The 21,312-nt window shown below is 37.1% G+C and overlaps 1 long non-coding RNA gene across 1 annotated transcript; it reads right to left on the minus strand.

Annotated features, from left to right (window-relative positions):
- Positions 1–8,247: 8,247 nt before the first annotated feature.
- Positions 8,248–20,768, minus strand: LOC140017039 (uncharacterized). Its single transcript, XR_011823337.1, has 2 exons — positions 20,121–20,768; positions 8,248–8,446 (listed from the first exon to the last, which is right to left on the minus strand). It is a non-coding gene; the product is annotated as an uncharacterized lncRNA (long non-coding RNA).
- Between the last annotated feature and the right edge of the window lie 544 nt (positions 20,769–21,312).

Consider the following 21,312-nt stretch of genomic DNA (forward strand, 5'->3'; position numbering starts at 1 on the left):
GTTCAATTAAATGAGGTTTTTATCACTTTTTATTTGGATTTTGTGTATTTTGATAGTTTTGACACATTTTCGTATTTCGGCTATAACTTGAGTTACAATGATCAGATTGGGATGATTCTTGAACCCATTTGAAGATAAGAGATAGATCTACAACTTTGGTGAAAATATCTGAATCCAGTTTGAAGGTTTTCCAGGTCAAAAAGCCGAAGTACAGAGTCAATTGCTATTGGTTGAAACTGGAATAAGGCATGGAGCAGGCAAGGGTATTTCAATCATATCTCAGCCTATACAGATCCAAATGAGGTGATTCTAGATGCATTGGAAAGATAACTCAAAAGGTTACAACTTTCATGTTTTAGGCATGAGCTGGTTCAGCCTCTAACATCAAGAAAAGATCGGTTGAATTTGAGCCAAAAATAGAGCAAGTGATCCACACTCGGATCCACTATTCATCCGAATCCTCAGCTGTTTCTGGGTTAGTGGAAACGAGCTCGGATCCATATGGATCCGAGGCACTGTAACAGCTCGGATCACTGTAGCAGCCCATATTTACTGTAGCAATCTGGCCGGAATTTGGCCGGATTTGTGGCCGGATTTATGGCCGGATTGTGGTCAGAAAAGGCTGCTTTGTATGCGTAAAACTCAATTTCACCTCCACCAACTCACATGTGATGCTGGACATGTGAGAAATATTCCCAGCTGTAAAAGGGAGTTGAAAACCTCATTTCTTGACCAACCTTTCATCATTAAATAGCCAAATTCATTGCAAGATTGAAAAAGATGGAGAGACATATGGGAGAAGCTTGAAGTTGCAGAAATGTAGCTCTTTCATCTTCCTAGTGTTAGTTTAGCTTAGTATAGAGTAGGATAGTTCATCCATTCTTGTTATTAGCTAGATAAAGAAGAAGATAGAGGATGAAGAAGGCAAGGAAGAAAGCTCATGTGACAAGGGTTACATTCCTTCCAAACTCTTTATCTTTTGTACTTGATTCCAAGTTTAGTTAATATACAAGTTCTGGATTTTGTGTTTAATATGTGTCTCTAAAGTTTAAGCCTTGGGTTTGGTTGAATTTTTTATGATTGTTAGTGTTTATTATTTGGTTATTTGATTGCTATGATTTGAGCAAGTTATTTAGCACTTTGGCTCTTTAAATCATGATTAATCTGGTACCATTAATTGTGATTATCTAAGGTGTTGTTTCTGCAATGAAAATTGAGATTTAACACTAGTTCAAGAAGTGCTAAACATAGGGAGTACACTCACGAAAGTAGAGGTGCACCTATGTGGCTTTTAGTGATTCATTTCATATAATTTCACTGAAGAAATAAACTTGTAACTAATTTCATAACCATGAAAATAGGTATGGATTAGTTATGAGTATAGTTGATTCACTACGAAGGTAGGTTTCACATGTTTAAGGAAATTACACCATAACTAGCCTAGATGTAATACTCAATGATCCAAATATAGCACTTGAATGAGTAGTTAAGGATACCACAACCTAAGGAGCTTTTATTTGTTATTTTGTATAATTTCAGTAGGTTAAATTTGTTATAATTCATTGATAGTCTAAATAATAGAGAAGTTTTAGTAATACCAGTAATTGTTCACTGTTCCCTGTGGGATCGACCCGATATATACCCTAAACTATTAGTTGACCTGTATACTTGCAGTGAACGGGTGTAATTCGGTTTTTTAACTTGCACGTATGTAAAATACCCGTCAACTCTCATGGTGAAGTTGCTAGATTTAGCCCATGGAGATCTATGAAATGAACTAAGAAAATTCACCTAAGTGTACCACTATTCTCATATGTCTACTCCTTAGGTTCTACCTATTCCTTTTTCCTTTATTGTTACCAATTCTCATTGACTTACAATAACTAGATGAATTGCAATTGGTGATCAAGCAACTATAAATGTTAAAACAAGAATAGATAGATCAACAAGCACAAGATTTAACAATATTCACTATGCATCAAACCACAGGCATGAAACAAATAGATTCATCTACCCATAGAACAAAGATTTCCAGCAAGCCATACCAAATATTGATGGGTTTCAAATACGTGCACAAGATTTATTTCGAAAATACACATGTTGCTGCAAATATACATGTCGAATTTATAGTCTATGGTGTATAAGAGTCAATCTCATGAGGAGCTTTTTATCAAGTACTAAGTCCTTTGCTTACTCGATTATTTAGACTAATTATTAATTTAAATGCAATAAAAACAAATAATGCACTGAACTAAGTAGCTTGTAAAGAAAACAATTGGAGAAAATTCACCAAATACTAAGAATCAAGGTTGTAGAAACCACTAATGATCCCAAACTATGAGTGAATGAGCTCACCTCTTGTTACTACGTACTCTTGTCTAACTAAGGGTTCATTTCCCAATGTAACCAAAACACACTCTCATGATCTATTGGCTATTACTAATTTTAGTCTCCCCTACTCCCATGGTAAAAATCTAAAACGAGTTCATTTACGACATGAAAATGCTCAAGAAAATTCACTTAAGTGTATCTCTACTCTCATGAGTCTACTCCTTGAGTTTCACTTATCACATTGTCATTATTGTTACCAATTATTATTGAATAATAATAACTAAGGACTTGTAATTGGTGATCAAGCAATCACAAAAGTTAACATATGAATAAATGGACAAGTTAGTACAAGATGTAACAAGAGTGAATCACATTCAACTCGTATTCAAGGTATCATTAGTTTAATCTCCTCCCTAGATCTAGAACTTCATTCAACGTATTAAATAAAGCAAGTATGTACAAAGATTCATTACAATAACTCTTGTTGAACAAAATAAATAGAAGGTTAAGAAAAGCTTAGCCAAAAGATGAACAACCTCCCAAAGATTTTCTATTACTCCTTCAAAATGAGTTGTCACAATGAAGATTTTCTCCAAGTTCTTGTTACAAGTTTCTCTCCTCTAATGAGAGATAAATATCTAGTTCTAAGTGCTAAAAACTACTCTCCACTTTCTTGCACAAAGCATGTATATATATAGATGAGACAAAGTAAAGAAATGAGACTAAAATTATCATCATTACAGCTGCAATTAAGCTGCAAAATGTCCCTATAAAGAAGTGAAATTATGTAGATGAAATCCAGTGGAACAAGTTATAGTAGCAACATTTGACCAGAATCCCTCAGCAATCCCTCAATTTTGCTAGATTCATCCCATTTTCTACTTGCATTTTTTCCTTCATGTCACGCTCACTACCTTGAATCGCTCCAGCAATTCTTGCACGGATTTTTGGAGGCATTCAAATCAATTTTCTTTTCCGACAAGTTTCTTCAATTTCTTGCTTTTGTGACTTGAACCACCTTTGAAACTTACTATCCTTGTAATCTTGAGGACTTCAATCAACATAATATAAACTTATTTCTTATCCAAAATGAAGCCCATTTCTAACTCTTACAAAAACAAAAACATAATGCAAGTAAAAGGGACATAAACCACTTAAAAATTCTAATAAACTTATTAACTGAATTTTAGCCCAAAAAGTGACATTGTTTCACAGGTTGCAGATTTCCTATCAGGCCAAGAATCTGGCCAGGGACTCTTGGGTGGATTCCTTCCCTATTTCACCATTATTTTGTTGTTTCAAAGCTTCACTCTCTATCTCAAATCCCCCCTAGAATCTGGCCAAGGATTCTACTAAGGATCTGGTCCAACTTTCTAGTTTGACAAGTTTTTTTAATTTCTTGCACATGTGACTCGAACAACCTTTGAAACTCACCAATTTTGCGAACTTTAGGATTTTAATCAACCTATTTAAGCTTGTTTCTTATGCAAAATAAAGTTCATTTCTAACTCCTACAAAAACATCAAAATCATGTGAGTAAAAGGGTTATAAATCACATCAAAACCCCAATTAGCTATTAACACATATTCTAGCCAAAATGACCTTTTTTCTTCTTGTCACATTTCTAAAGTGAACAAAAATGATCTAGAATATCATCTAAATATTATCCAAAAGAGTCACTTATCAAAATTCTTGCCATCAGACAACTAATAACATTACTCCAAATATAAAATAACCTGTTTCTTTAATAAATTGGAATAATTGGTTACGCATGAAATGTGTATCTTTTCTATACATGACAATGACTACTGCGACAGAGTGATGCCCCCACTTCTCCCTAGGGGGAACCCAAGGGTATCCACGGAACGTCTGCCCAACTCTCGCCAGGACTCGATACAAGTTAAATCTAAACTTAAATATAAACAACCGATAATAAATGTCAAAATATATAAAAGGGTCGCTTCCTTAAGTAAACCTTCCAAACTTACATCGTGAAGTTTCAAAATACATCAAATCCCCAAATATACAACCACTAATAGTCGACTAGTTGATTACAATCCAAAATTCTACTCAAAAGTAATCAAGTTGGCTTTCCCCAAAATTCTTTCCATTCCGAGCTCATGTTAAGGAAAACAAACTAATGGGCTAAGCTAACGCTCAGTGAGGCCAAGAAAATCATGCAAGCACGTAATATAGCAAGTAGAAGAGCATGGAACAAAATCAAGATATTTCTAACTAGAAATTGCAAGTAATTGACATTTCAAGTAAGGAAAGTAAACAGAAACAATTCAAGGATACGGTAGCTCTCAGGAGCTAAATTCCACGTAGTTGGGTCAAGGTCTTGATCCAATTCCATGTTGACACTCCGTCAACCAAGTAAGTATCAAATCCGTAGAAGCTCCACTTTCCCCAAATTCCTGTTCACAGTTACACCCCCTGTACCGGGCCTGGTCGCCAAGATTTTGATATTACTCGAGTATATCGTGGCAATACTACGCGAGTATGCTAAGCAAGATCTCTCCAATAGATTAAGCTTCATGTTTGCTCATGGTTTACTAACCTCCTCGACCAAGCCCATGCCGGTTCGATTCGCAAAGTTAGCAGACGAGTTTGGGCATCCCTCACGAGTAGGATTGGTCAATGAGACATCACTCCAATTGACACCAAGTCACATACGAGTATAGTTTCAAGTATGAGCAAGTCAAGTAACTAGTCAAGTAAATCGAGTAACAAGTCAAGTAAATCAAGTAACACGTCAAGTAAAGAGAGCGAGTGCAATAAAGTACACACTTGTCTCGACAAGTTAAATTCACGTATTCAACTAGATGCATTTCAAGTATTAGGCAACAAGTCATGCACTTGACATTCACCAATTCAAAATAAGTGAGTGAATAAATCCTTTAGTGTTCCGCTCCGAGGTTTCCTTCAATATCCTCTTGAGCGCCTGAAGAAATAGTGATCAATTATCACTCACATATACTCACAATCACTTAACATACAAGGAAGGAAATGTATTTGCTTAGATTTAGAACAATGTCTCAAAAGAGCTCCATTCTATTGAAATTCAAGATTCAAAAGTGAGGATTTAAAGTCACAAGGGAAAACTCATATCCTCCATGAAGTCGGGTTTAAAACGAATTATCAATATCAAAAGGAAATGAAAAGTTCTTAAAAACTTATTTCCTACGAAATCGGAAATTTTTCGCTTTACGCGATAAACTTTGTAAAATCAAACCTTGAGTTTGGGAAGTCCAAAATTGGAAAAATTTATACCGTTGGAAACTATATCCAAAGTAATAAAAGTTTCTAGAAGACACTTTTACAAGATTCCAAACGGAAAGCATTCATTTTTCAGTTCAAAGTTGCTGATTGAGGAAGGTAAGACAGAACCAGTCTTGGTTTTCGGCGATATTTGGAAATTCGGAAAAATTCACAGAAAGTGAATCAACTTTTGAAATTTGTAACATAATAAGAGTTCCATACAAAGTTTCAAACACAACAAGAATAACTAAATTTGGAGTTTTGAGCAACAAGATATAACAGTTTGAAGTTGGTTGATTTTTGTAATCTGGTCAGTGAATTTCCAGATTTGAAGAGCAACGTTTGGGGCATTATTTAGGCATCGAATGGTATTGAAATTACACCAAATTTGGTACGCTTAAACCTCCATATAGGGACTACTTCTCTATAAAAATTCAGGTAAAAACTCGTACAGAAAGGTAGAAATGAAACGACCAAAGTTTGGGAAAATTTCAAAGCTAATCTGCCAACCATAGTTCTCTTCCTTTCTCAAACGTTTTGTCCAACAAAATCAGCCCCAATTCGCTCCAATTTTGAAACCAAGATTCCAGAAACATTTAATAAGCAATTGATGGTTAAATGACACTAAAATTTTTGAAATATAACATCCCAAAACAGATTTGACCATTCGGTCAGCAAGAAAGGGAAAAGTTTCCAGTTTCCAGCTTTGTTGCGTTTTCAAAATCAAGCTTTATCTAACTCTATAGAACTCCAAAATGAGAATGGTTGATGGCATTGGAAACTAGGTTCAAAATGCTACAATTTATCAGAAGACATCATTTTAAAAATTATTTCACAAGTGGAACAAAATCAAGCCACAAGATGCAGCTTCCCAGTTTCATTCGAACACATAGGAAAAGCAGAACAGCCGATTTTGCCGATTCGCTACGAATCACTCAAAATGAACTAGCAAGGGATTTTTATACGTTGTAAAGCTATGAATGTCTAGTTTTGAATGCTACAAACAGAACTCAATTTTGACTTTTGTACAAAGAGTTACATTCAGACAAAGAAACATTGTCCGAGTGCACTGTTATACATTTTGCAGATTCGAACCTCTACCAAAAACTCAAGTTTTGCACAACCATCCGATACGATTTTTGAAAGACACTTCATACACACAATATACAACCTATATCCATCAATTTCACAATCAACCAAGCATAAAAGTTTCGAAACTAAGACAGAACAACATGACCAGAAATTTTGGCCGGCTTGTATTCTCATTTTCCTTCGATTTCTCTCCACTTTCTAACCGAAATCAACTCACTCAACACATAAACAACCATAATCAAACAATTAAGCCTCAATTCAGCTACCTAGAGGTCTCATCAAGTCAGCTAGCCTATGATTTAAAGCGAAATAAATGGTTCCTCAAGTCCGCTAGCCTATAACGCGGTTAGGGTTTCAAACCCATGAAGATTAACCGCTAAACTTTGAAGAAATGAAAGGATTAAAGGGGTGAAGTTGTTACCCTTGAAACCCTAGATGAATATCAGATTCTTCCACCAAAAATTCTCCAAGAAAATCCACAAGATTGCTCCTTGTTCTAAGATAGTGTGGCACTCCAAGTTGTATGCGATTTGGTGGAGGATTTGTGAGTGAAATGGTAGCTAGAAGATGAAGTTTTTCCTTCCCTTTGTTCTTCCTTGAGGGCTGTCTGAAAATGGAGAGAGAGATGAGAAAGATGAGGTTTTGATTGTTGTGGCTTGTCTTGGAAGATTGGAGGGAAAAGTAGTGGTTAAGTTTGGCAAAAGTCAACTTTGAATAGTTGTCGCGTGAGGGTTTCGTACGACCATTTTCTCTCGGGTTTGATACACTTATGCACTAATCCTCCAAGGTACTTCCTATAACACTGTAATTACTCACACTTACGAGTCTAGTATTAATTCGTCAAGTCCCTAATTAGTCGCGCGGTGTGACTTTCGAGAAACTTTCGACGCGTGCGCGGTAAAAGTTTAATTTGAACTCACTCACTCCTAATCTCTCAATTAACTTTTCTTAGTCTACTATTGATCATTCTTAATTCTTCAAGATTATTGCACTCTCAGATCGACTATTGCCTCGAAAGACGTGTATTCGTTATTCCTTACTGAACGAGTCGCAGAAAAATTAAATTTGCTAATGGGACATTTGAAAAATATAAGTAAGGCATTGTTCCATGTAAATGGATTAAAAATAGTTGAAATAAATTATTCAGAGAAAACGGTTGAATAAATAATCAAATAAGCAGTAAAATAAGATAAAATAAGAAAATTTTCGAGTCCTCATAGACAGTGCACTAAGGATTTAAGTAATCAACTCATATTATAGATTTATATTGTAAAACAAGTGTGATACCTAAATTTGTATTTTCAATAATAATAAAAGGCCAATTATGTCATTACATACTTTTTGGTGCGAGATAAACTTTTTATACATTCAAGTAGTTTTTATTTTGCGACGAAGTGTATATTTATAAGGTTTAGTGTGACGGCCCCACCTTCTCCTAGGGCATACCCTAGGAGTTAGCGGTTCGCCTGTTTGACTCTCACCATGACTCATTTATTTTCATTAACTTCAGAAATAACATTTCCATTAAACAACTGAACGTTCACTCCTAGTGCAACTCCCATCAACTTGAAACATAAATTTGTCCAATAAAAGAAACAAAATACACATTCTAAACATCCATTCTTAATACCACATCAAACTCATGATGAAAGGTTCCACCAGTTCAAGGTACAAAGGAAACCATGACTACAATATATACACACTAACAGATCTTCCAAAACAACTTCCTAATTCAACTCGATCATTCTTCAAACTTCAATTCCTGTAAGGAAAACAAAGTTAAGGGGATGAGCTTATGTCCAGTGAGGTTTCCGTGCAAGCAACAATCAATAAACACTTAAACCAGATAAGCCAATAACAAAATTAAGCAATTAAGGAACACTTCACTGAACAATCACTTTTGAAAGGATACGGTGCTCGCATTAAAGCCACTTCAATGCACTACACACTCCGCCGAACTCCTCCTTATAACCTTCAAAACAGTAAACACTTCGCTTACTTAGATGGCCATATCAATATCAGTAATCTGCTATTCCGTGGTAATACTCGAGCATACCAATACACTTACCTAAAGCTACCGTCCTATCCGACCAAACCCTTTTGTTGGCTCGAATAGTCCGTTGAACAAAGGGTTTTGGGGCCCAGTTCAGCCGGTGTGGTAAAATACACACACGACTTACAGTCATGCACACTTACAGTAACACATGATCAATTATAAACCTTCAAGCTCAAACTAAGTCGAGTGCGATAAAGTACACTCCTGACTTAGAAAGCGAGGGAAAATTGAAAACACTTCATAATAAAGCACTAGCATAATCATACAAACATCATTTAAGTAACACATAGGCAATTTAAACACACAAATGTGGAAACACTCACTTAGGCAAACATATTGTGTGACGGCCCCGCCTCCCCCTAAGGCGAACCAGAGGGTTCGGCGGGCCGCCTGCCCAACTCTCGCCGGGACTCAGTCGATCACTACAATCCTCAAATGAATTACAATATAAATCTCAAATATACATCACATGGTCCACAAACATACATCCAAGTCTCCAATAATTACATGTCACAAATGCAGCGGAAACTGGTTCCAATCGTGGAATGTATACTTACATCCATATCAATTTCAAATATTTATACAAGACCAACTCGTACATAAAATAGATCCAAACTTAAACTGTACACGATATAAGCCATCCAGTCACGTGAATAAGCAATCCAAGCTTTTCTTCACCTTGAGCCCTGTGGGGAGGGAATAAAATATTTTTGGGGTGAGCTAAAAGCCCAGTGAGTAACCAGTAAAATCAGTAATCAAATAGTTTTTACAAAAATTCATTTCATTGATGTCATGGTTCAGAAATCAGATGTACGTATTTTTGCTCTCGTGAGCCAGTGAAATCATTGTAATGTTTTAGAAGTTCAATAAGTAACCGGGGGTAAAAATGTAATTTTGTTACAGGTCAACATTTGCACAGTGAGAGTAAAACAAAAGCAGAAAATGACACCACATGGTAATTCCACAAAGCTCAATGAGCTAAAATCTCAATAAGGTTCCGAACATGGAATTTCATAACAAAGCCAACACATTAACCATCAATAATCAATAATTCAAGAAACATTTACAATGGAAAGCGATAGTAACATATTCATTAAAAGGATACCGCTCACATGGAGCTATTCATTTGTTCGTTCCCCTGACATTTCCCCTTATTCCTCCAATTATTTGAAAATTTCATTTTTCTAAATAAACCCTCTTTCATCTTTTTATTCGTTCATCCCCTTTTCCGGACGTTGACCGGACTCCACCCATCCGGACGTTGGCCGGACGTAGCCGGACTACAAGGTAATACTCGAGTATACCAAATTCACCCAGGGTCACCATATCGCCCGACCGAGTCCGCTTCTGGCTCGAGTCGATCGGTAATAAAGGGCAGTGGCCAATTCAGCCCAAAGGCTTACATCATGCGCAACTAGTATTTAATCATTAATCATTGAAAATTTCATATTTATTTAGGTCGAGTGCGATAAAGTACACACTCGCCTAGAAAACTCGTTTTAACAATCATCGAAAGCACTTAACACATTATCAATCAATAATAACAAGCCAATAAGTCAAGAATTACAGCAAACAAGGAACACTCATATGCAAGCACGCATGATATGCAAGAAAACAGTTCAAAAGTAACTTTGGAAATAGTTTAAAAGTAAATAATGCAGGAAACGGTTCATAAAGAACTTCAGAAATAGTTTGAGGTCACTCACCTCAATGGCTCAGAAATCATCCATCATGTATCATTGCCTTGCTCAAACCCAAGTCTTAGATCACAAACTCAATGCAAACAAATCCTTTAAAAGTTCGGACAGCACTTCCCCTACATTTGCTAACTTTTCCAGCCATCATGGCTTCATTATTTCCTCAGCCAGTCCCAAAGGTACACACACAACAACAAGTTCATCCATAGTCATTCAGCAAGCTCCAAGTAGTACTAGTGCAAGTCAAGCTAGGGGGAAAAAATCCGGAAATGAAACTTAAGCTCAAAACCAGAAAAACAGTTTTGACGTCATTTTGCGGTAATGGTACCAAAGGCGCTATGATTGTCGGATGAAGGTGCAAGACCCACTGTTTCGAAGCTAAGAGATAGGGTTACAATATTGTAGAAGGTCACTCAACCCAGTTTCGAGTGTAACCAGGTCAAAAATGCAAGATACCACACCAGAATCACAAAAACAGGTTTACAAAACGCATTCCGGCATAAACATCATAACTCAGCCTACACAAGTCCAAATTCAGAAATTCCAAAGCCACCCGAAAGCTTAGAAACAGGGTTACATTTCATCAGAAGACCTAAACAACTAATTCGGAAGCATTCCAGACCAAATTCACCAATTACAGTCGTAATTCTCCAATTCTGGGTAAACCAGGACAGCAAGGGTAATTCCATTTTTTCACAAGATACACTGCTCCGATTGACCTGAAATTTTACAGGCACCTCTAAAATGTCATTCCTTACAACTTTCATGTTTTAAGCCAAGGCTAATTCGGCCTCTAACATGGTGCAACAAAAACGGGCAGAATAGGATGAAAATTTCTAGAAATCTGAAATCTTTTCGTTTCAATTGAACTTTCTTCAATTCCTTGTTCCAATCACTACCAAAGCCCCTTGTATAATCTTATATTCAACATATAGTAACCATATAGCAAGTTTGGGCAGAAATCAGCAAACCCTAGTTCATAATACCACAAGGAAAAAATCCCCAAAACATGATTGCATCCATGATTCACCACCAAATTTGAGTTGCCAAGCTAATTTACACAAGATTCACAAGATCAAAGACCATGATCAGATTTCATACCTCAAAGACAAAGCTTGGAAGAGTGATACTTCACCTCCTTTGGAAATTTTTAGTTCCCCTAGCTTCCCAAGATCACAACTCACTCTTTAATCGGTTTAGAATTTGATTTCCTCACTTGGTTGGTGCAAACTCAAGATGAAATGGTTGTTTTTCTTGCTCTCCCTTTCTCTCTCTCTTGAGCTCGACCAAAACAGAAAGAAATGAAGAAAAATGAGCTAAAATGAAGGATAAAAGAACAAGGAAAAAAAATTAATCAAAGAGCCATAGGGTGGTGACACTTGTCACCACCAAAACCATACAAATTTTTCTCTCTCTCCCTTACATTTTTGGCCACAAATTTCAGCCATGTGGATAAGTATGAGGGGGGGGGGATATTTTGCTCCATTAGTGATAAACTTGTATGGCAAGAAAGTGGTGATCAAGTAGTGCGTTCAACCGGTAGTGCGCGGGACCCGCCGGTTCGCGCCGTTTTTCTTAAAACTAACCGATACCAGAAAAATCATTTTAAAACTATCTTTGCTCATAAACTTTATTTGGGAAATTTTTCTAATAAAGAAAATGTAGAAAAGGCGGGCGTTAAAAAAATAAACCCTAGAAAATTAGAAAATTTCCGGGTTCTCAAACTCATTTTTTTCGGGGCGTCACAATCTCCCCTCCTTAAAAGAATGTCGTCCTCGACATTCCACTTGTACTAATCAAGTCGAGACATCCCGCAAGAATCACTAATATTTCAAACCAAACCCACAGTCCGGCATCCTAAACTTCAAGCCTAGGATACACTATCGAGATCTGAAGCCTAAACTCTGATACCAACTGTGACGGCCCCGCCTCCCCCTAAGGCGAACCAGAGGGTTCGGCGGGCCGCCTGCCCAACTCTCGCCGGGACTCAGTCGATCACTACAATCCTCAAATGAATTACAATATAAATCTCAAATATACATCACATGGTCCACAAACATACATCCAAGTCTCCAATAATTACATGTCACAAATGCAGCGGAAACTGGTTCCAATCGTGGAATGTATACTTACATCCATATCAATTTCAAATATTTATACAAGACCAACTCGTACATAAAATAGATCCAAACTTAAATTGTACACGATATAAGCCATCCAGTCACGTGAATAAGCAATCCAAGCTTTTCTTCACCTTGAGCCCTGTGGGGGGGGAATAAAATATTTTTGGGGTGAGCTAAAAGCCCAGTGAGTAACCAGTAAAATCAGTAATCAAATAGTTTTCACAAAAATTCATTTCATTGATGTCATGGTTCAGAAATCAGATGTACGTATTTTTGCTCTCGTGAGCCAGTGAAATCATTGTAATGTTTTAGAAGTTCAATAAGTAACCGGGGGTAAAAATGTAATTTTGTTACAGGTCAACATTTGCACAGTGAGAGTAAAACAAAAGCAGAAAATGACACCACATGGTAATTCCACAAAGCTCAATGAGCTAAAATCTCAATAAGGTTCCGAACATGGAATTTCATAACAAAGCCAACACATTAACCATCAATAATCAATAATTCAAGAAACATTTACAATGGAAAGCGATAGTAACATATTCATTAAAAGGATACCGCTCACATGGAGCTATTCATTTGTTCGTTCCCCTGACATTTCCCCTTATTCCTCCAATTATTTGAAATTTTCATTTTTATAAATAAACCCTCGTTCATCTTTTTATTCGTTCATCCCCTTTTCCGGACGTTGACCGGACTCCACCCATCCGGACGTTGGCCGGACTCCACCCATCCGGACGTAGCCGGACTACAAGGTAATACTCGAGTATACCAAATTCACCCAGGGTCACCATATCGCCCGACCGAGTCCGCTTCTGGCTCGAGTCGATCGGTAACAAAGGGCAGTGGCCAATTCAGCCCAAAGGCTTACATCATGCGCAACTAGTATTTAATCATTAATCATTGAAAATTTCATATTTATTTAGGTCGAGTGCGATAAAGTACACACTCGCCTAGAAAACTCGTTTTAACAATCATCGAAAGCACTTAACACATTATCAATCAATAATAACAAGCCAATAAGTCAAGAATTACAGCAAACAAGGAACACTCATATGCAAGCACGCATGATATGCAAGAAAACAGTTCAAAAGTAACTTTGAAATAGTTTAAAAGTAAATAATGCAGGAAACGGTTCATAAAGAACTTCAGAAATAGTTTGAGGTCACTCACCTCAATGGCTCAGAAATCATCCATCATGTATCATTGCCTTGCTCAAACCCAAGTCTTAGATCACAAACTCAATGCAAACAAATCCTTTAAAAGTTCGGACAGCACTTCCCCTACATTTGCTAACTTTTCCAGCCATCATGGCTTCATTATTTCCTCAGCCAGTCCCAAAGGTACACACACAACAACAAGTTCATCCATAGTCATTCAGCAAGCTCCAAGTAGTACTAGTGCAAGTCAAGCTAGGGGGAAAAAAATCCGGAAATGAAACTTAAGCTCAAAACCAGAAAAACAGTTTTGACGTCATTTTGCGGTAATGGTACCAAAGGCGCTATGATTGTCGGATGAAGGTGCAAGACCCACTGTTTCGAAGCTAAGAGATAGGGTTACAATATTGTAGAAGGTCACTCAACCCAGTTTCGAGTGTAACCAGGTCAAAAATGCAAGATACCACACCAGAATCACAAAAACAGGTTTACAAAACGCATTCCGGCATAAACATCATAACTCAGCCTACACAAGTCCAAATTCAGAAATTCCAAAGCCACCCGAAAGCTTAGAAACAGGGTTACATTTCATCAGAAGACCTAAACAACTAATTCGGAAGCATTCCAGACCAAATTCACCAATTACAGTCGTAATTCTCCAATTCTGGGTAAACCAGGACAGCAAGGGTAATTCCATTTTTTCACAAGATACACTGCTCCGATTGACCTGAAATTTTACAGGCACCTCTAAAATGTCATTCCTTACAACTTTCATGTTTTAAGCCAAGGCTAATTCGGCCTCTAACATGGTGCAACAAAAACGGGCAGAATAGGATGAAAATTTCTAGAAATCTGAAATCTTTTCGTTTCAATTGAACTTTCTTCAATTCCTTGTTCCAATCACTACCAAAGCCCCTTGTATAATCTTATATTCAACATATAGTAACCATATAGCAAGTTTGGGCAGAAATCAGCAAACCCTAGTTCATAATACCACAAGGAAAAAATCCCCAAAACATGATTGCATCCATGATTCACCACCAAATTTGAGTTGCCAAGCTAATTTACACAAGATTCACAAGATCAAAGACCATGATCAGATTTCATACCTCAAAGACAAAGCTTGGAAGAGTGATACTTCACCTCCTTTGGAAATTTTTAGTTCCCCTAGCTTCCCAAGATCACAACTCACTCTTTAATCGGTTTAGAATTTGATTTCCTCACTTGGTTGGTGCAAACTCAAGATGAAATGGTTGTTTTTCTTGCTCTCCCTTTCTCTCTCTCTTGAGCTCGACCAAAACAGAAAGAAATGAAGAAAAATGAGCTAAAATGAAGGATAAAAGAACAAGGAAAAAAAATTAATCAAAGAGCCATAGGGTGGTGACACTTGTCACCACCAAAACCATACAAATTTTTCTCTCTCTCCCTTACATTTTTGGCCACAAATTTCAGCCATGTGGATAAGTATGAGGGGGGGGGGATATTTTGCTCCATTAGTGATAAACTTGTATGGCAAGAAAGTGGTGATCAAGTAGTGCGTTCAACCGGTAGTGCGCGGGACCCGCCGGTTCGCGCCGTTTTTCTTAAAACTAACCGATACCAGAAAAATCATTTTAAAACTATCTTTGCTCATAAACTTTATTTGGGAAATTTTTCTAATAAAGAAAATGTAGAAAAGGCGGGCGTTAAAAAAATAAACCCTAGAAAATTAGAAAATTTCCGGGTTCTCAAACTCATTTTTTTCGGGGCGTCACAATCTCCCCTCCTTAAAAGAATGTCGTCCTCGACATTCCACTTGTACTAATCAAGTCGAGACATCCCGCAAGAATCACTAATATTTCAAACCAAACCCACAGTCCGGCATCCTAAACTTCAAGCCTAGGATACACTATCGAGATCTGAAGCCTAAACTCTGATACCAACTGTGACGGCCCCGCCTCCCCCTAAGGCGAACCAGAGGGTTCGGCGGGCCGCCTGCCCAACTCTCGCCGGGACTCAGTCGATCACTACAATCCTCAAATGAATTACAATATAAATCTCAAATATACATCACATGGTCCACAAACATACATCCAAGTCTCCAATAATTACATGTCACAAATGCAGCGGAAACTGGTTCCAATCGTGGAATGTATACTTACATCCATATCAATTTCAAATATTTATACAAGACCAACTCGTACATAAAATAGATCCAAACTTAAATTGTACACGATATAAGCCATCCAGTCACGTGAATAAGCAATCCAAGCTTTTCTTCACCTTGAGCCCTGTGGGGGGGGAATAAAATATTTTTGGGGTGAGCTAAAAGCCCAGTGAGTAACCAGTAAAATCAGTAATCAAATAGTTTTCACAAAAATTCATTTCATTGATGTCATGGTTCAGAAATCAGATGTACGTATTTTTGCTCTCGTGAGCCAGTGAAATCATTGTAATGTTTTAGAAGTTCAATAAGTAACCGGGGGTAAAAATGTAATTTTGTTACAGGTCAACATTTGCACAGTGAGAGTAAAACAAAAGCAGAAAATGACACCACATGGTAATTCCACAAAGCTCAATGAGCTAAAATCTCAATAAGGTTCCGAACATGGAATTTCATAACAAAGCCAACACATTAACCATCAATAATCAATAATTCAAGAAACATTTACAATGGAAAGCGATAGTAACATATTCATTAAAAGGATACCGCTCACATGGAGCTATTCATTTGTTCGTTCCCCTGACATTTCCCCTTATTCCTCCAATTATTTGAAATTTTCATTTTTATAAATAAACCCTCGTTCATCTTTTTATTCGTTCATCCCCTTTTCCGGACGTTGACCGGACTCCACCCATCCGGACGTTGGCCGGACTCCACCCATCCGGACGTAGCCGGACTACAAGGTAATACTCGAGTATACCAAATTCACCCAGGGTCACCATATCGCCCGACCGAGTCCGCTTCTGGCTCGAGTCGATCGGTAACAAAGGGCAGTGGCCAATTCAGCCCAAAGGCTTACATCATGCGCAACTAGTATTTAATCATTAATCATTGAAAATTTCATATTTATTTAGGTCGAGTGCGATAAAGTACACACTCGCCTAGAAAACTCGTTTTAACAATCATCGAAAGCACTTAACACATTATCAATCAATAATAACAAGCCAATAAGTCAAGAATTACAGCAAACAAGGAACACTCATATGCAAGCACGCATGATATGCAAGAAAACAGTTCAAAAGTAACTTTGGAAATAGTTTAAAAGTAAATAATGCAGGAAACGGTTCATAAAGAACTTCAGAAATAGTTTGAGGTCACTCACCTCAATGGCTCAGAAATCATCCATCATGTATCATTGCCTTGCTCAAACCCAAGTCTTAGATCACAAACTCAATGCAAACAAATCCTTTAAAAGTTCGGACAGCACTTCCCCTACATTTGCTAACTTTTCCAGCCATCAATGCTTCATTATTTCCTCAGCCAGTCCCAAAGGTACACACACAACAACAAGTTCATCCATAGTCATTCAGCAAGCTCCAAGTAGTACTAGTGCAAGTCAAGCTAGGGGGAAAAAAATCCGGAAATGAAACTTAAGCTCAAAACTAGAAAAACAGTTTTGACGTCATTTTGCGGTAATGGTACCAAAGGCGCTATGATTGTCGGATGAAGGTGCAAGACCCACCGTTTCGAAGCTAAGAGATAGGGTTACAATATTGTAGAAGGTCACTCAACCCAGTTTCGAGTGTAACCAGGTCAAAAATGCAAGATACCACACCAGAATCACAAAAACAGGTTTACAAAACGCATTCCGGCATAAACATCATAACTCAGCCTACACAAGTCCAAATTCAGAAATTCCAAAGCCACCCGAAAGCTTAGAAACAGGGTTACATTTCATCAGAAGACCTAAACAACTAATTCGGAAGCATTCCAGACCAAATTCACCAATTACAGTCGTAATTCTCCAATTCTGGGTAAACCAGGATAGCAAGGGTAATTCCGTCTTTTCACAAGATACACTGCTCCGATTGACCTGAAATTTTACAGGCACCTCTAAAATGTCATTCCCTACAACTTTCATGTTTTAATCCAAGGCCAATTCGGCCTCTATCATGGTGCAACAAAAACGGGCAGAATAGGATGAAAATTTCCAGAAATCTGAAATCTTTTCGTTTCAATTGAACTTTCTTCAATTCCTTGTTCCAATCACTACCAAAGCCCCTTGTATAATCTTATATTCAACATATAGTAACCATATAGCAAGTTTGGGCAGAAATCAGCAAACCCTAGTTCATAATACCACAAGGAAAAAACCCCCAAAACATGATTGCATCCATGATTCACCACCAAATTTGAGTTGCCAAGCTAATTTACACAAGATTCACAAGATCAAAGACCATGATCAGATTTCATACCTCAAAGACAAAGCTTGGAAGAGTGATACTTCACCTCCTTTGGAAATTTTTAGTTCCCCTAGCTTCCCAAGATCACAACTCACTCTTTAATCGGTTTAGAATTTGATTTCCTCACTTGGTTGGTGCAAACTCAAGATGAAATGGTTGTTTTTCTTGCTCTCCCTTTCTCTCTCTCTTGAGCTCGACCAAAACATAAAGAAATGAAGAAAAATGAGCTAAAATGAAGGATAAAAGAATAAGGAAAAAAAATTAATCAAAGAGCCATAGGGTGGTGACACTTGTCACCACCAAAACCATACAAATTTTTCTCTCTCTCCCTTACATTTTTGGCCACAAATTTCAGCCATGTGGATAAGTATGAGGGGGGGGGATATTTTGCTCCATTAGTGATAAACTTGTATGGCAAGAAAGTGGTGATCAAGTAGTGCGTTCAACCGGTAGTGCGCGGGACCCGCCGGTTCGCGCCGTTTTTCTTAAAACTAACCGATACCAGAAAAATCATTTTAAAACTATCTTTGCTCATAAACTTTATTTGGGAAATTTTTCTAATAAAGAAAATGTAGAAAAGGCGGGCGTTAAAAAAATAAACCCTAGAAAATTAGAAAATTTCCGGGTTTCAAACTCATTTTTTTCGGGGCGTCACATATTGCACTTCGGTCTCGAGATTGCTTTCACACCCACTAGTAGTTCCTAAGACAAATTTCAAGTACTATGATCATGGCATAATTCTAGGAATAGTCACTAAATGCAGTTACTTTCATCCCCAATCCCGATTCTAAGTTGGTTATACCAAATTTAATCGTTAGAAGATACCCAAAGTACATATATCGTTCACTTTAGTATAATTTAGCTAAGTTCAAGCACAATATTATTGTATAAAATCTACCGAGCAACTCAAGTTAAAACCAAAATTAATTAAGGTTAAGATTTAGTCTTAAAGGTAGAATAATTGTCCAGGTTCACTTCTTCCGTTTCCTCCTAAATTAGTCTTTTCTAAATTAAAACTCAACGCGTACCTCATGCATGTCTAGTTTTAGATGTTAAGAGATATATGAAGCAAGGATATACTTATTAGTAACCAAAGCTAGGGAGTTAAAGCTGAAATTTCCCTTACTTACCCTCTCCTCGGCCCTTATTAAAAATTCCAACAATGTTCCTTAAGTTTTCACTCTTAAACAACCAACTTTCACTAGAACCAAAAACAGAACATATGTTACGAATACATATGTTACGAATGAGCACATAACAGGATTTCTGCAGGTCAAATTACTAAAATTTCTGATATAAGTTGGAAAACCAACTCCTTTTCTCTTGGCCAAAGCTGGAGCAATTCCAGCAAGTGAACCAACTATAAAACAAACACAAATCAGCTCTAAACCTTACATGCATCACTCTAGAAACATTAGACAAGGCATAAATCATGGATTTCAGTTACGATCTAGCAAAATTTCCAAGAAATAACCAAAGTTGCATCGTGTTCTTCTTTCCTCCTAGTTTCCTGTCTTAATGTTCCAGATTTGTTCCTGCTTTAAAGTTCATCTTTTCTTACTTTTCAACTTTCAAGTGCTACATGCATGTCAATATTAAATTATTATAAGGTGTGAACAATAACAATATGTAATTTACAGCCCGAAAATCCATGGAGAAAACTGGAAAATTTCACCATTTCTCTCTCTCGGTCCATCCCAACAGGTTCCAGCAGGTTTCTTTGACATTTCCAGCCAAGATTACCAATATTTTTACTAGTTTTGCAGATAAATATCCTATAAGATCAGAGATAAACATATTTCATGCATTCCTAGCATAATTCTCCATAGAAAATTCAGATAACAGCTGTAACTCAAGCAAATAACTCTCGGTTCCTTCAAATTTCTGTACGACAGTTTCATCTTCTTCTAAACAGAAGTTTACCTTAGTTAAGAACTCATTTTCTTTGCTAAACTCCAACATACAGATTAAGCTCTATGTATATTAGCTGTACGAGAGAAGATTGCAGAATGTTTACCTTCCTTTCCACCTAGAATCAGTAAATTGCAGCTACTCTTTCGGTCCTCTGCTCTGACTCCTTCTAACAGCTCCCGTTACTTCCTCTCCTTCTATCTACTCCACTTCTCACTTAGTTAAAGCTGATAGATGATGAAACCAAAGGATTTCTCTTCCTTTTAACTCTCTCTCACTTTTGGCTCACGGTTCTGAGGTTGCAAGCTGGAGAAATGAAGCTAGCAAATGTCTAACTCTTTCTCCCTCTCTCTCTCTCGGTTGCCAGCTGAACAAAGAGGAACCAAAAATATTTTCTTTCCTCCCTCTCGGTCGTGTATTGAGATGAACGAAATGTAGCTTAGTCTCTCACAGTTTTGCTCTTAGTGTTCGGTTAGTAAGAAGAGTAATTGGAGTTTTCTTTGCTCTTAGCCACCGTCCAAATTTAAGAAGGTAGTTCTCTTCTTTTCCTCTCGGTTGTTTATATAGCTTGAATGAAAGAAAGAACAGCAATGCCACCTAATTCCTCTTGCTCTCGGTTACTCCTGACTCAGCAATTGTTCCACCGCCCAAACCAACTCCTATTTACTTCCTCGTTCCACCGTTTAGGCTTAGTAGCTCATTGGCAGCTGCCTTCCTTTGGTTCATCTTTGATCACCGCCCAATTATTTTGGCAATTATTTGATCACCGCCCAGGCTTTGTTTAGCCTTACTTCCACACCGTTCCAGATTCTCCCATTGTTTGTTTTCCCCTCGGTTCCTATTGTCAAAATTGCTAATAACTTATCTTGCTTGGCCTGCATGGTTATTCATTTAGGTTCCGAGGGTAATTTCGTTTTTTAACCTTGTTTGTATTTCCCTGAAAAAATTTGCTTACATTAATCTAGTAAATTTTCATACATTCGTTTTTAAAGAAATTAACTGGATATGTACTTATTCAATTATATAATAAATTCAATTGTCACAATTTACAATATGCCTATCATATGTTATTTGATTTCTAAAATTTCCTACACCATTCTATTATTTTGTTTATTATAATTTTTTTGCTAAATTTTTAATTTTATAAAAATTCAATTATGCTTTTAATTTAACCATTTATTTGTTATATATAATATTTCTAATAACAAGTTAAATATAATGAAATAAATTCGAAGTATGCACATAATTTTCCGAGTTCTCATATTTAGGGTCCGTAAAATATAATTACGCCCTGAACT

Source organism: Coffea arabica, chromosome 11c, assembly GCF_036785885.1.
Source record: "Coffea arabica cultivar ET-39 chromosome 11c, Coffea Arabica ET-39 HiFi, whole genome shotgun sequence".
Taxonomy (NCBI): domain Eukaryota; kingdom Viridiplantae; phylum Streptophyta; class Magnoliopsida; order Gentianales; family Rubiaceae; genus Coffea; species Coffea arabica.